The 12,218-nt window shown below is 35.8% G+C and overlaps 1 long non-coding RNA gene across 2 annotated transcripts in view; it reads left to right on the forward strand.

The window, feature by feature from the left end:
- The first annotated feature begins 2,267 nt into the window (after nucleotides 1-2,267).
- LOC141571514 (uncharacterized) overlaps nucleotides 2,268-12,218 on the forward strand; it is a 32,510-nt gene continuing 22,559 nt past the window's right edge. For both annotated transcript variants that reach the window (XR_012496276.1, XR_012496275.1), the window contains exon 1: nucleotides 2,268-3,402. This is a non-coding gene — a long non-coding RNA (uncharacterized LOC141571514). The remainder of the gene's footprint in view (nucleotides 3,403-12,218) is intronic.

Below are 12,218 nucleotides of genomic sequence, written 5' to 3' on the forward strand. Positions count from 1 at the left end.
ACCCTAAATTGTTCTTCAAAGAGGTTTGCTCCTTCTGACACCTACCCGCAGGTACGAGAGTTCCTACTGCCCTATCACCTGGCGAACATGGCGCTTGTCTTGTAACTGGTTTTTGTGTCTTGGTACGAGCATTTTAAATTCTATTTTGAAATATGCCCAAAGCATTCTGTTCTTAACAAGGCCTGCCCTTACGAGAAACTTATTTTACTAGAGCCTAACCGACTGGGGTTTTACCAGAGACAAACCAACATGAAGGAAAGAAAATAACCCAACTCCAGCTCCCTCTCATCTTTCTGTCTTACCTATGGGGGAAAACCAAACCAAACCAAACCAAACCAAGGAGCACTTGTGAAGGTCACAGTCCAGGGGCATAGGCTCACTAATAGTCTCATTTTATATTGTCTCAAGTATTCATATAAAATATTCCCCCAACCCTTGACCCATAGCCGTAAAGCCTCTGTATAATAACAGGGGAATACAGTCGAAGAGTTACGTGACTCAGACGTTATTTAAGAAAAAGTCTTCAGAGAAACCTAAAGACAACAGGACAGATAGAAATAAGGACACCAGAAGAAATTTTAGCCCCTGACACCTACAGCTATTGAAAATAGTAAACACAGCGTAACTCCCAGCCAGAGAATATAAAACTGCACACTAAAGGTCTATTTACCCCAGTTCCTTTCATCCGTAGATAATGTCTGGCTTTTAACAAAAACATATAAAAGACAAAACACACAGTTTGAAGAGACAGAGCAAGCATCAGAACCAGACTCAGATATGGCAGAGATGTTGGAATTATCAGACTGAGAATTTGAAACAATTATGGTTAATATGCTATGATAGTTTTGTTTCTATGACTCTAATTCTTACACATTTTATTTGTTCCTTTCACAGGACCTGCAGGCCAGCGTTAAATAGAAGTGGTGATAACGGTTATCCTTTTCTTTTTCCCTGAATTTAAAAATGCTTCTAACATTTCACTGTTGACTATAATGTTTGCTTGGGTTTTTGGTAAATACTCCTTTCAGGTTTGGAACTCTCCTTCTATTTCTAGTTAGCTAAGAGTTTTGTGGGTTTTTAAAACAATCATAAATGGATGTTGAATTTTATTGATGCTTTTCCTGTATCCGCTGAGATGATCCTGTGGTTTTCCTCCTTTAATTTATTAATATGTTGAAAGGAAATAATAGTTTTTTCTTATGGTAATTCACCATTGTATCTGTGTGATAAACCTACTGGATCACATTACTAGATTTAAAGAAAACAACTGCATTCCTAGATTTGGATTGCTGTTATTTTTGTCTGGGATTTTTTATATTTATGTTCTTAAGATTGACTTATATTTTCCTTTGTTGTACAGTCATTGTCTGGTTTTGGTGTCAAGGATATACTACCCTCCTAAAATGAACCTTCCATTTTTGAGTTCATTTTTCTGGAAATGAACTCTCCTGTAAAATAATAAAAACTTCATGTTCTTTGTGATAGGTTGAATTATTACTCCATTTCTTTTATGATTATAAGTCTAGTAATATTTTCTACTTTTTTCTCATGTCAAATTTAGTAATTTATCTTAAAAATCCATGTAATTTGTTTTCAAATTTATTGGCACTAATTTAGTCAAAGAATTTTTTGTTGTATTATACTTACATATTTTTATCATTTCCAATATTGTTTATTTGTGCCTTCTCTTTTTTCGTTGATTAACCAGAAGTTTGTCTACTATATTTTATTGAATCTTACACATCATCAGTTGTAAAATAGTTCAAAGATGTTAAATGTGAGAAAAGTTTGTAAAAGCAAATAAAATATATTACCTTTTTGGCCTCTTCAAAGGGCTAGCATTGTTATAGTGTTTGTTTTTCATTTCACGAATGTTATGTTTATTATTTTCTTCCTTCTACTGTCTTACTCTGTTATTCATTTTCTAACATCTGGATTTAGAAACTTAATTCATTAGTCTTTATTTTTCTTTTTAAAATATATACGTGTGAGGCAGTAACTTTTCCTTTTGTGCTACCTGTACTTTGAGTTTGATAAGCAATGTTTTCATTGCTATTCATTTTCTATGTGTTTCATATTCATATTTATTTCTTCTTTGAAGACTAAATTGATAAAAGTGTGTTTTAAAAATTCCAAAGATTAAAAACTACTTTTTGTTTGTTATTTATTTTTAACATTATCACATTGTGCTCAGAAAACATGATCTCTATGTAAATTCTTTACTATTTGTTAAGACTTCCATGATGGTGTGGTACATAGTTAATATTTGTAAATGTTTTCTATATGATTCTATAAATGATATTGAAAAATTATGTATGCTATAATTTTGGCGTGTATGGTCCTCTATATGTCCATTAGATTGAATGTGTTAAGTCAGTTTACAAATAATCTGTATCTTTAACTAACTCTGTTTGGTCTTATTATTTCCTGTGTGAGAAACATTAAAAATTTACCAGTGTTATAGGTTTATCAGTTTTCCTTAAAATTTTGTCAAGTTATGCTCTCTCTATATTTTAAAGCTGTTAGGTCTGTATCTTCCTCATGACTTAATTAATTCAACCATTCATTTACTGAGCACCTACTATGTGCCAAGAATTGTTCAAGACAGTGAAAAAACAGCACTGAACAAAACAGAGAGAATTATTCATTTTATTATTAAATAATGATGCTCTTTATCGCTAATAATACTTTGCTTTAACATTTTATTCTGTGTAGTAAGAATAATGATATTGGTGTACCAGCTTTTTAAAAATGTTTATTTTCTTGGTATATATATTTTTTATCCCTTTGTTTTCATCAGCACATGGCAGAACTTTGTTGTTTTTTAAATGCAGTCTGATAATTGCTGACTCTTAATGGAGAGATATTATCTCTTATTTTGATTACTGATATATATGGTATTAATTTTAACAAGTTATTTTGTATTTTCTGTTATCCTGTTCTTTCTTTGTTTCCCTCTTCCTGTCATGTTGTCTTGATTTTTTTTAAGTCCTCTTTGGTTGTGAAGTTATATAGTATATATCTATACTTTTAGAAGCTTTTTTGTTATTGTTAATATTTAACATGTATAGTTGCCTTAACTTCTCAAGAGTTCTATCTTCTTCCCAAATTTAGAGGCCTTAGGTTCTCTAAATTTGGTCATCCCACCTCCCATTTGACATGTTATTCTTGAATGGTATTTTATTTAATCTTTGTCTCTATTCCCCACTAGTCTTCAGTATTATTAATGTTGTTTGTACAATTAATATTTGTATAGATTTAATCTATGTGTTCACCAATTTATCTCTTAACTCCTTTTTTGCATCTCATGTCTTCTTATTTTTTTCTTTTTTTTTTTTTCCAGTTTCTTTTTTCTGGTACTCAAGGAAAAAATAACTATCACCGATCTTCCACCAATAGCCTGTGAGTAATGAACTTTTTTCTGTTTATCTGAAAATAACTTCATTTTAGAGTTATTTTAGAAACTACTTTATGTATATGATTTTAAGTGAAATAGTTATTTTCTTTTAGTTCTTGGAAGATGATAACCTAGTCTTTAAGACCTTATTGTTGCTGATGAAAAATCTGCTGTCAGTCTAATACTAGCTATTCTTTTGTGGTAATATGTCCCTTCTCTCTGGTTCCTTTTGAGACTTTCTTTTTATTTCTGGTATTGCATAATTTCACCATCGTTTGTCTGCATGTGGATATTATTTCCTGCATACTCCTTCAACGTGAGAACTTACATCTTCCTTTAAATATGGAAAATTTCCATCTATATTCTCTGAACAGTGCCTTGCCCTCTGTTTTCTCCTTCAGGAACTCTTAGAAGAGACATGCAGCATCTTCTCGTGTCCTCTGTATCTCTTAACTTCTCTCCTGCATTTTCCATCTCTTTAATTCCTCTATACTGCATTCTGTGAGATTTATTCAAATCTATGTTCGAGGTAACAATTTTTTTCTTCAGCTATGTCTAATATGCTGTTTAACTTGCCTTTTAAGCTTTTTATTTCGGAGACAATATTTTATTTCTAACAAATTTACATCATCTGAAAAATCTGCTTAGGTTTTCTTCATCATGGTTTCTTTTCTTTCTGTATATCTTTAATCATTTGTTTAATTCATATTTCACTAGTTTTTAAGTGTGTGGGTGCATGTCTGCATGTAGTTTTATGCACTCTTATCACATGTCTAGCTTTGTGTAGCCACCTCTAGAATGAAGACACAGAACTATTCCATCACCACAAGGCGCCTGTTACTCATTAAAGCCACACCCACTTCCCTCACTCTCCCACCCTGTTCTTAACCCCTGGGAATCACAAATCTGTTCTCTGTTTCTATAATTTTGTTATTTCAAGAATGTTATATAAATGGAGTAATACAGTATATAAGTTTTGAGACTCGCTTGTTTCACTCAGCATAATTGAGACTCATCCAAGTTGTATGTCAGTTAATATTATATTAATAGTTCACTCCTTTTTATTGTTCAGTAGTATTCTATGGAATGGATGTACCATAATTGTTTAATCATTCACCAGTTAAAGGACATCTGGGTTATTTCCAGTTTGGGGCTAATATGAATAAAATTATATTGAATACTCATATACAGATTTTCTGTGAATGTAAGTTTTCAGTTCTCTGGAATAAATGTCCAAGAGTTCAATTGCTGGGTCATATGGTAACCGCGTGTTTAATTTCAAAAGAAGTAACAAAACTGTATTCCAGAGTGGCTTTATCGTTTAATATCCCTAGCATTATATGGATGATCCAGTTTCTTCATGTCCTCATCAGCATTCTAATAGATTTGTAGTGATATCTCATTGTTGTTACAATTTGCATTTTCCTAGTGGCTAATCATGTTTAGCATCTTTTCATGAGCTTGTCATCTGTGTATCTTCTTTGGTGAAATGTCTGTTCACATCTTTTGCCTATTTTTTAAATGGATTTTTTACTGTTCAGTTTTGAGGGTTCCTATATATTCTAGACACAAGTGCTTCGATGAATATGTAGTTTGCAAATATTTTCTTTCAATCTGCAGCTTATCTTTTCATTGTATCCAGGGTCTATTGCAGAGCAGAAGCTTTACGTTTTGATGAAGTCCAATTTGTCAATTTTTCCTTTTAAGAATCATGTGTTTGGTGTCAATTTCTTAATCGTTTTAACTTAAATGTTTAGTATTCTCGTTCCGATTTGCTGTTACATCTAGCTCATAGCCCTCAAATTCTTTCCATTGTTGTGTCTATGAGCTCTACATCATATTGGCTCATTTTCTCATTTTGGAGGGGGATATAGGATTTTTTTTCCCCTCACCTTAATGCCTTGAACTGTGGGAGTCACTCTACTTTGATGTTTTACATTTTCTCTTGTCAGGGTTTGGGAAATTTTATGAGGCCTGGATCACTTTGGAGATTTCTGTACTTTGGGGCACTAAGAATATGGGTCCCGTATCCTCAGTTTTTATCCCTCTGTTGGAGATTTAATCTATCTAGTATTAGGTACAAGCTTCTTTGTAACTTCTCTGGGCCATTGGAAAAGTTTTTTTTTAGAGTTCCCTTGTCATAGATTTAACAGACCAACCTGACAAAGTCCTGGTTCCAATTCCCAGCCTTTCTCAAGTTGAGAGTCATGCATTTTTCCCCCTGTGTAAATGTTCAATATTCAGTCTCCAGACCCAAATCTTTATATCCAGGTCCAGTATTCCTTTTTTTTTCAGGTTACTTCAGGATAACTGGAGTTTACTGCTCTGATTTTAAATTCACTTTTTCTTCTTGATATTTGTAGTTTCTCTCTTTTTCTAAATTTCCTTTCTCTCAACCTTGACTATGCAATTAAATTTTTGTATTATTTTTGTAAAGCATATTAACATATTTAAAATGAGAGTTGACCCATAGTAGCTTAATATCCCATGTTGTCAGAACCCAATAACTCCACGTAAGAATTTTAACCTTATAGAAGATTATGCCCAATTTGCAGTTGGCAATTCTGAGAAACATAAAAACTCAATTATAGAGCACACTCTCCTCTTTCCTCTAGTTACTCCAATGTTACATTTTCCATGGAGTTTAAGAGTTTAAAGGAGAGAAACAACCTAGCCATCTTTCCCTTTGACTTACTGCAATAATTTAAATAGTCACTTTAAAAATAATGTGTGAATATATTTATATAAATGTAGCTCTAGCTATTGGTATGCTGTAGTTATATATGTGGTTGTATAAATAGATGAAAAAGTATAGAAGAATATATCTCAAAAACTTAGCAGTGGTACGCATTGGGTGGCGATATAAGAATGTACTTTTTCTTAATAGTTGTCAACATAAATCCTTGTTGGGTAGGTTTCCTTTCTGCTCTCACTTTAGCTGTGACAATTCTCTCAGAAACAAAGTATCTTCAGAAACCTTATTCCCATTCTTTAGTAATAGAACCCTTAATATTTATCGGAATATAGGGATGCCTAGAATAAAGACTACATTTCCCAACCTCCCTTGAAACTAGATGGAGCCATGTGTCCACCTTCTGGTTAATGGAGTGTAATTAGAAACGTCATGTGCAATTCAGGGAAAGGGTCCTCGAATGGAAGATGCATACTTCCCTTCTTTTCTTTCTCCTTACTGACTGGGAAGCAGATATAATGGCCAGGAGTTGAGCAGCCCTTTTGGACCATAAAGATAAAGGTCACATCCTAGGGACAGCAAACTGGAAAGCTGGAAGAAGCCTGGATCCGTGACAAGTGTGTGGACCTAGCAATCCAAGTTCTAGGCTTCTCGTCTCTGGACATTTTACATGAGAGAAACATGGATGTTTAATCCACTGTTAATTTGGATTGTATGGTATAACCAAATCAAATCCTGACATGGAATTAATGTAGAATTCATATTTTTCTTTGACTCAAAGATGAGGAATTTATATGCTCTTCCCCGGATACACATAATGTAATTTCTTTAAGTGAGCTATTAAGCTTTGAGTCTTATGCAGCTTTAATATTGTTCAATCTCATAAAGCTCTAGTTCAATGGGAACTTGAGCACATATTAAGCAGGACACACATGTGAGAGTTTATGGCAGAATCCATTGGTAATAGCAAAAATTAGGAAACACCGATGAAAATGGTTAAATAAATTGTGGTACATTCCTGCTATTGAATATTATATAATAGTGAACATGAATGAACTATAACCACAATGTTATTGATAAATCTTAGGGATAGAAGGTTGAGCCAAAAGAACAAGTCCCAGGAGACAACATACAATATGATAAATTCAAAAACAAATAAAGCTAGCATATTGTTTAGGCCCACACATATGTGTAATAACGTAAAGAAAAGCAAGGATATGATGAAAGTATAATTTAAAAGCGTGGTTACTACAGAGGGGAAGGTTGGGTGATGGGACAGAGGAGGAACATGTAGGTCAATGTAAGTCATGAAGGTCTTTTAGCTCTTGGGTCGTGAAGCGGGGCCATGAGTGGTTTATGACATTATTGTAACACATACAGTATAAATCAATTAAGTGAGGTTTATGTAAGGACCAAAGAAACAATCACAGTCCTTGATTCATGACACACTAACATGAATCAACGCTATGATGAATCCAGTTTTGTGCTTCTGAAGTTCATAAAACAATCATACTGCTTACGAAGCTGCCTACTAGGCAGGCCTGGTTTTATTTCTATAAACTAGGCAGCAAGGATAGATGTGTTTCTATTTGTGTATCCAACTGTTTCCCTAAGTAGGTTTTTAAAAATAAACTTTTAAACTTTTAATTTAATTATAGAACAGTTTTAGATTTACAGAAAAGTTGCGAAGATAGTATAGAGTTACTGCAACACCCCCCCTTCAACCACCAACCTGTTTTCCCTACTGTTAACATCTTCCACTACTATGGTACGTTTGTTCCAATTAATGAACCAATAATGATACATTATGATTAACCCTAACCAGATTTTAAGCTTCCTGAGAGGAGGGCTCATGCATTCCCCAGCATCTGGCCTCTAGTCAGTGTTCCCCATGTGTTGAACTGATGAGGAAATTAAACTTACCAAATGACTAAATTGTCTGCAAAAATAAGCTCCATATTTCATGATCGTTTATAATTTGCTTTAAGCAGTTAAAGCTGCCTTGAGATATAACCCTAAGCTAAATTGGGTTTAATGTTCTCAAAAGTCATTGTTTTTGAATTATTTACAAGCGTTCTCATTAGAACGAGCTCAGGGAGCCAAGTGCTGAACTGGGTATTTTTTTTCTTCCCTGGGTTTCTTTTCAAAATCAGGTCACAGAAAATGGATGCTATTTCTTTAAATAATATAACCACGCTGATCCCTGGATTACAATTAGGTTACGTAACTTGCTTATGAGCTGCTTTTCATTAAGACTTGCAGTGGGCAATGGGGCTTTACATTTCAGAGCAGAGCTGGGAGAACAATCCTGCTAAAAGCCAGAACACATGCATTGTCGAGGCAGGGACTGCAGTCTCCTCGGCACGGGATTGAGTTCAATGTAGGAGGTTCCTTTTCTCTTTAAATCCTTAAAACATCCTTTGTGCTACCAAACTCCCTCGTTCCAAATAGACACCTAAAACATGCATGCTGAGGGCTGGCGCTGTGAAGGAAGATCGTGGTGGCGGGTCACCAGGAGGCTGAGCCATGGGAGCTCTCCAGGGAGGACATTATCAGGTTTCTGCAGAACCATGGCTCGGTTTCAGTTCTTGCAGAACACAAATTACTAGGAAACATTTACAAAATGTGGCCAAGGGAGGTAACAAAAATGCTAGTACTAGCCTATAACCATATCTTTGCAAATAAGCATTTCAGAGGTACAGTAAGTAAACTAGACCGTGTCAGATCAGGTAGAAAACAAAAGGCTTGGTGTCAAATCAAGTCAGAGGAGATTCTGGATGGGGGTTGGGGTAGAATCATCAGAACTTACAAACATCTGTTCTTAAAAGTGGAGATAAAGCCAACTTTCCCCAAAAGGAAGTTGTTCGTTGTTATACAGGATACTCACTGCAGGATGAGACCAGTTTTGATGCTAATATGAAAACTACCTCATAGAAGATGATAAATGCTGGAAATTGAAGTTTTGCTGTTGGAGTAAACGAAGGTATCAGAGGACGAGAAAAAGCACTCTTGACAATAAATAAACAGGGAAGAGCTCTGCTGGAGAGTGAACCACAACAGGCTCGTAGAAAGAAAGAGCGGCGCAATGCCCAAATTCTGCCAAATGCAAAATTCTTTTTTTAAATGGAATTACTGCAGAGTGATTAAAATAGCATTCAGGAACTATTAAAGGAACTTGGAGCCCTTCATGTACTTTAAGAAACACCTGTCATTTATAGGAACAGCCAAAAGGATAATTCTTTAAGCTAAGCAGTTAAATTAAAGCTTGTTTCTTAAATTTTGATAAATGTGATGTCTTACAAGTTTCCAAAGTCGAGAAGGATACAACTATATAAGATAATGAATAAAGAGAAGGTTTTTCTTTTAACTTATAGTTAACTTTTTAAAAATTATGTTAACTTTTAACTACTCATACTTAATATCAATGGTTAACTTTTGTAAGTTTTTAGACTTTAAAGTACACTTTTAACTATCAATGATACTACCAACATAAATGTAGGCTATAGGCTTGAAAGCAAAGCAGTTAATTAATTCTAATAGTATTGCACATTAATCTTGGCTTCAGCATAGACTAAAACTTGCCTAAGCCCTGTTGGTTGCTGGGGAGTCTTTGATTCTTGAGTGTGTGTCTAATTTACTAATGAACGTGGTGTCATTTAGGGCTGAACCAAGCACATCTGAATGGGTCTGGCTGCTCCTGGGCAGCTGGGGAAGGGCACCCACAATGTTCTGAGCAGATTTGGAAGAACACCAGAGCTGAGATGAGTCAGAGGCTCTTAAAGTGTGTAGTGAGTCAGAATCAATGCCCCCCACTCCACCCCAGCTGTAGCAAAGAAAAAGAAGGGGCAGTTCTAAAAGAGAAGGTATCACAGGACACACCACAAATCTCCTTTGACCCTTTACACTCTGAGCATTGTGGGCCTTGCCCGTTCCCAAGGAGGCACAGGCCACAGGCCACAAGCTAAGCGATAGCCAGAGGGAGAACCAGCAAAGCTAACCACACTCCTAACCCTAGCATGATGGACAGCAAAAAAAAAAGGGACAGACTGACCAGCACCTGCTACTGGGGTGTGATCACCAGCCATGAATGTTAGGGGATCTGCAAGTGGTCCTGGGAGCCAGGGAGATGCGTCAGGGAAAGCGTATGAGTTCTGGGTCTCAGAGACTTGGGTTTACATTGAAATCTTTCTTCTGTTACTTTTGTGTGTGATATCAGGGCAAGTCACTTAAACACCCTGAGCCATATTTTCCTTTACCTAAAGGTATTATAGTAATATCCTTTCTCATTGGGTGCTTGGTTTGGTGGGGGCGAGGGTAGGAGGTTGTGGGATGCTAAATAGGATTATGGGATTGCTTAGCTCAACACTGGGCCTAAAGTGGAGGAGGTACTCAATAAAATATTTGCTGAACGAATATCTAAGTGATATTACCACTAGATCATCCAGTTGGAGCTGTCCTTGTTACCTGCTGGACATGCTTTCCAGGACACAATTTCTTTAGACCCTCCCACATGCCCCGAAGATCAGGAGCTGTCTGTCTCCTAATCTGGGAATTGTCTATGTCCTATAAGGAAAGATGATGTGGAAAAGCTACAAGTTTAAGTATCTAGAGTATCCAAACACTCTGTCTAATAATCTACTGACGTGCACAGCCTTCACACAAATGGCTATCCCAGCCAAAGCACCACTGCTGAAAATGAACTCTTAATGATGATGAGAAAGTCAGAGGCTTTTAAGTCTTATTTCCATATTAGTGCTCATTTTGGAGCATTACCATTCAGCATTTTTTGACCAAATTTTTTTGAAGGCTGCTCTTCTGCAAGGCTTTGTTTTAGGTCCACCCAACAGAAAGAATTAGAGATAAGGCATAGAAGCCCTATCTAAAACCTACAATCTTATAGAAGGAAATGACCACACAGATGACTATAGCAAAAATGCAGACTGTGGTAGGAAAAGCGTGAACATAGAGTCCTGCGACTATCTTGTTAATTTTTGTAATTCTCGCAGGGCCTATTGTTTTTCCATGCAAAAAACAATGATAATGACATGATGATGAGATGATGAGAATAATAATAGTAATAATAATGTAACTGCAAACATCCAGAGTACTTACTATCTACCAAACACTGTGCTCGGAGCTTCGTACATCCATATATTGCTTCATTTAATTTTCACAATTCTGTTAGGTAGCTTCTCTCATTAAAGCAGATTACAGATAAGGGAATTAAGGTGGAGATTTTCTCTGGAAGATGCTGAAGACATTCATTTGCTTATTCATCTGAATTTCAGCACCATATAAAAATTTGGGAATCAGAAATGGAAGAAAAATCTTAGTTTGCTTCTAGATGCTACTAGAAAGTAGACGTTGAAAGGGAAACAAGAAAACTAACATGACTTGAATATCAATTACGTGCCGAGCACCATTGAATCCATGATTTTATTTAATCTTCCGTTTATGGGGAAGAAACAGAAGGTCAGAGAGGAGTCGGAGGTTAGCCCGAATACACCTGACTCCAAAGCCCACATTCTTTCCATCCTACCAGTAGAATTCCGGCTCTGCCACTTACTATTATACCTATCAAAGTCACTTACATTTTCTAAACCTTGGTGTTCTTAACAGTAAAATGGGGATAAAATGCCTGCCTGCCTAGCCCTTAGTTATGTTTTGAGTAATCATGTGAAATATTAATAATTGGGGTGGTCTACAGAAATGGAACAGGCATGGATCCCAACAACACATAATCCAAATTCAAATAAAGGAAATGGAAACATAAGTATGATCTTTTAAAAAAAAATGTAGGTGTAATTCTACCTGTTTGAGCAAAATGCTGGGAGCACAATAAAAGAGTCATTTCTGTTGCTTGGGTGAGCCGTGGAAAAGTCCATCCAGGCGGTGACATTTTAGCTAAATCTTTAGGATAAGCAGGATTTTGTTAGGTTAAAAAATAATAATAATAAAGGGAAAGAAAAAGGAAAAAGGGAAGTGGAAGGACATTGTAAGGAGAAGACATGACAGAGGCAACGGCATAGAGGCGTGACAGAGTGTGATATGCCCAGGACACAGTGAGCTGTAGCAAATGGCCAGAGTGCCAGGTGCCCTGGGATTGGGCCACGAAGAGCCTGGAATGAC

This window comes from Rhinolophus sinicus, linkage group LG05, assembly GCF_036562045.2.
Source record: "Rhinolophus sinicus isolate RSC01 linkage group LG05, ASM3656204v1, whole genome shotgun sequence".
In the NCBI taxonomy this organism is placed as follows: domain Eukaryota; kingdom Metazoa; phylum Chordata; class Mammalia; order Chiroptera; family Rhinolophidae; genus Rhinolophus; species Rhinolophus sinicus.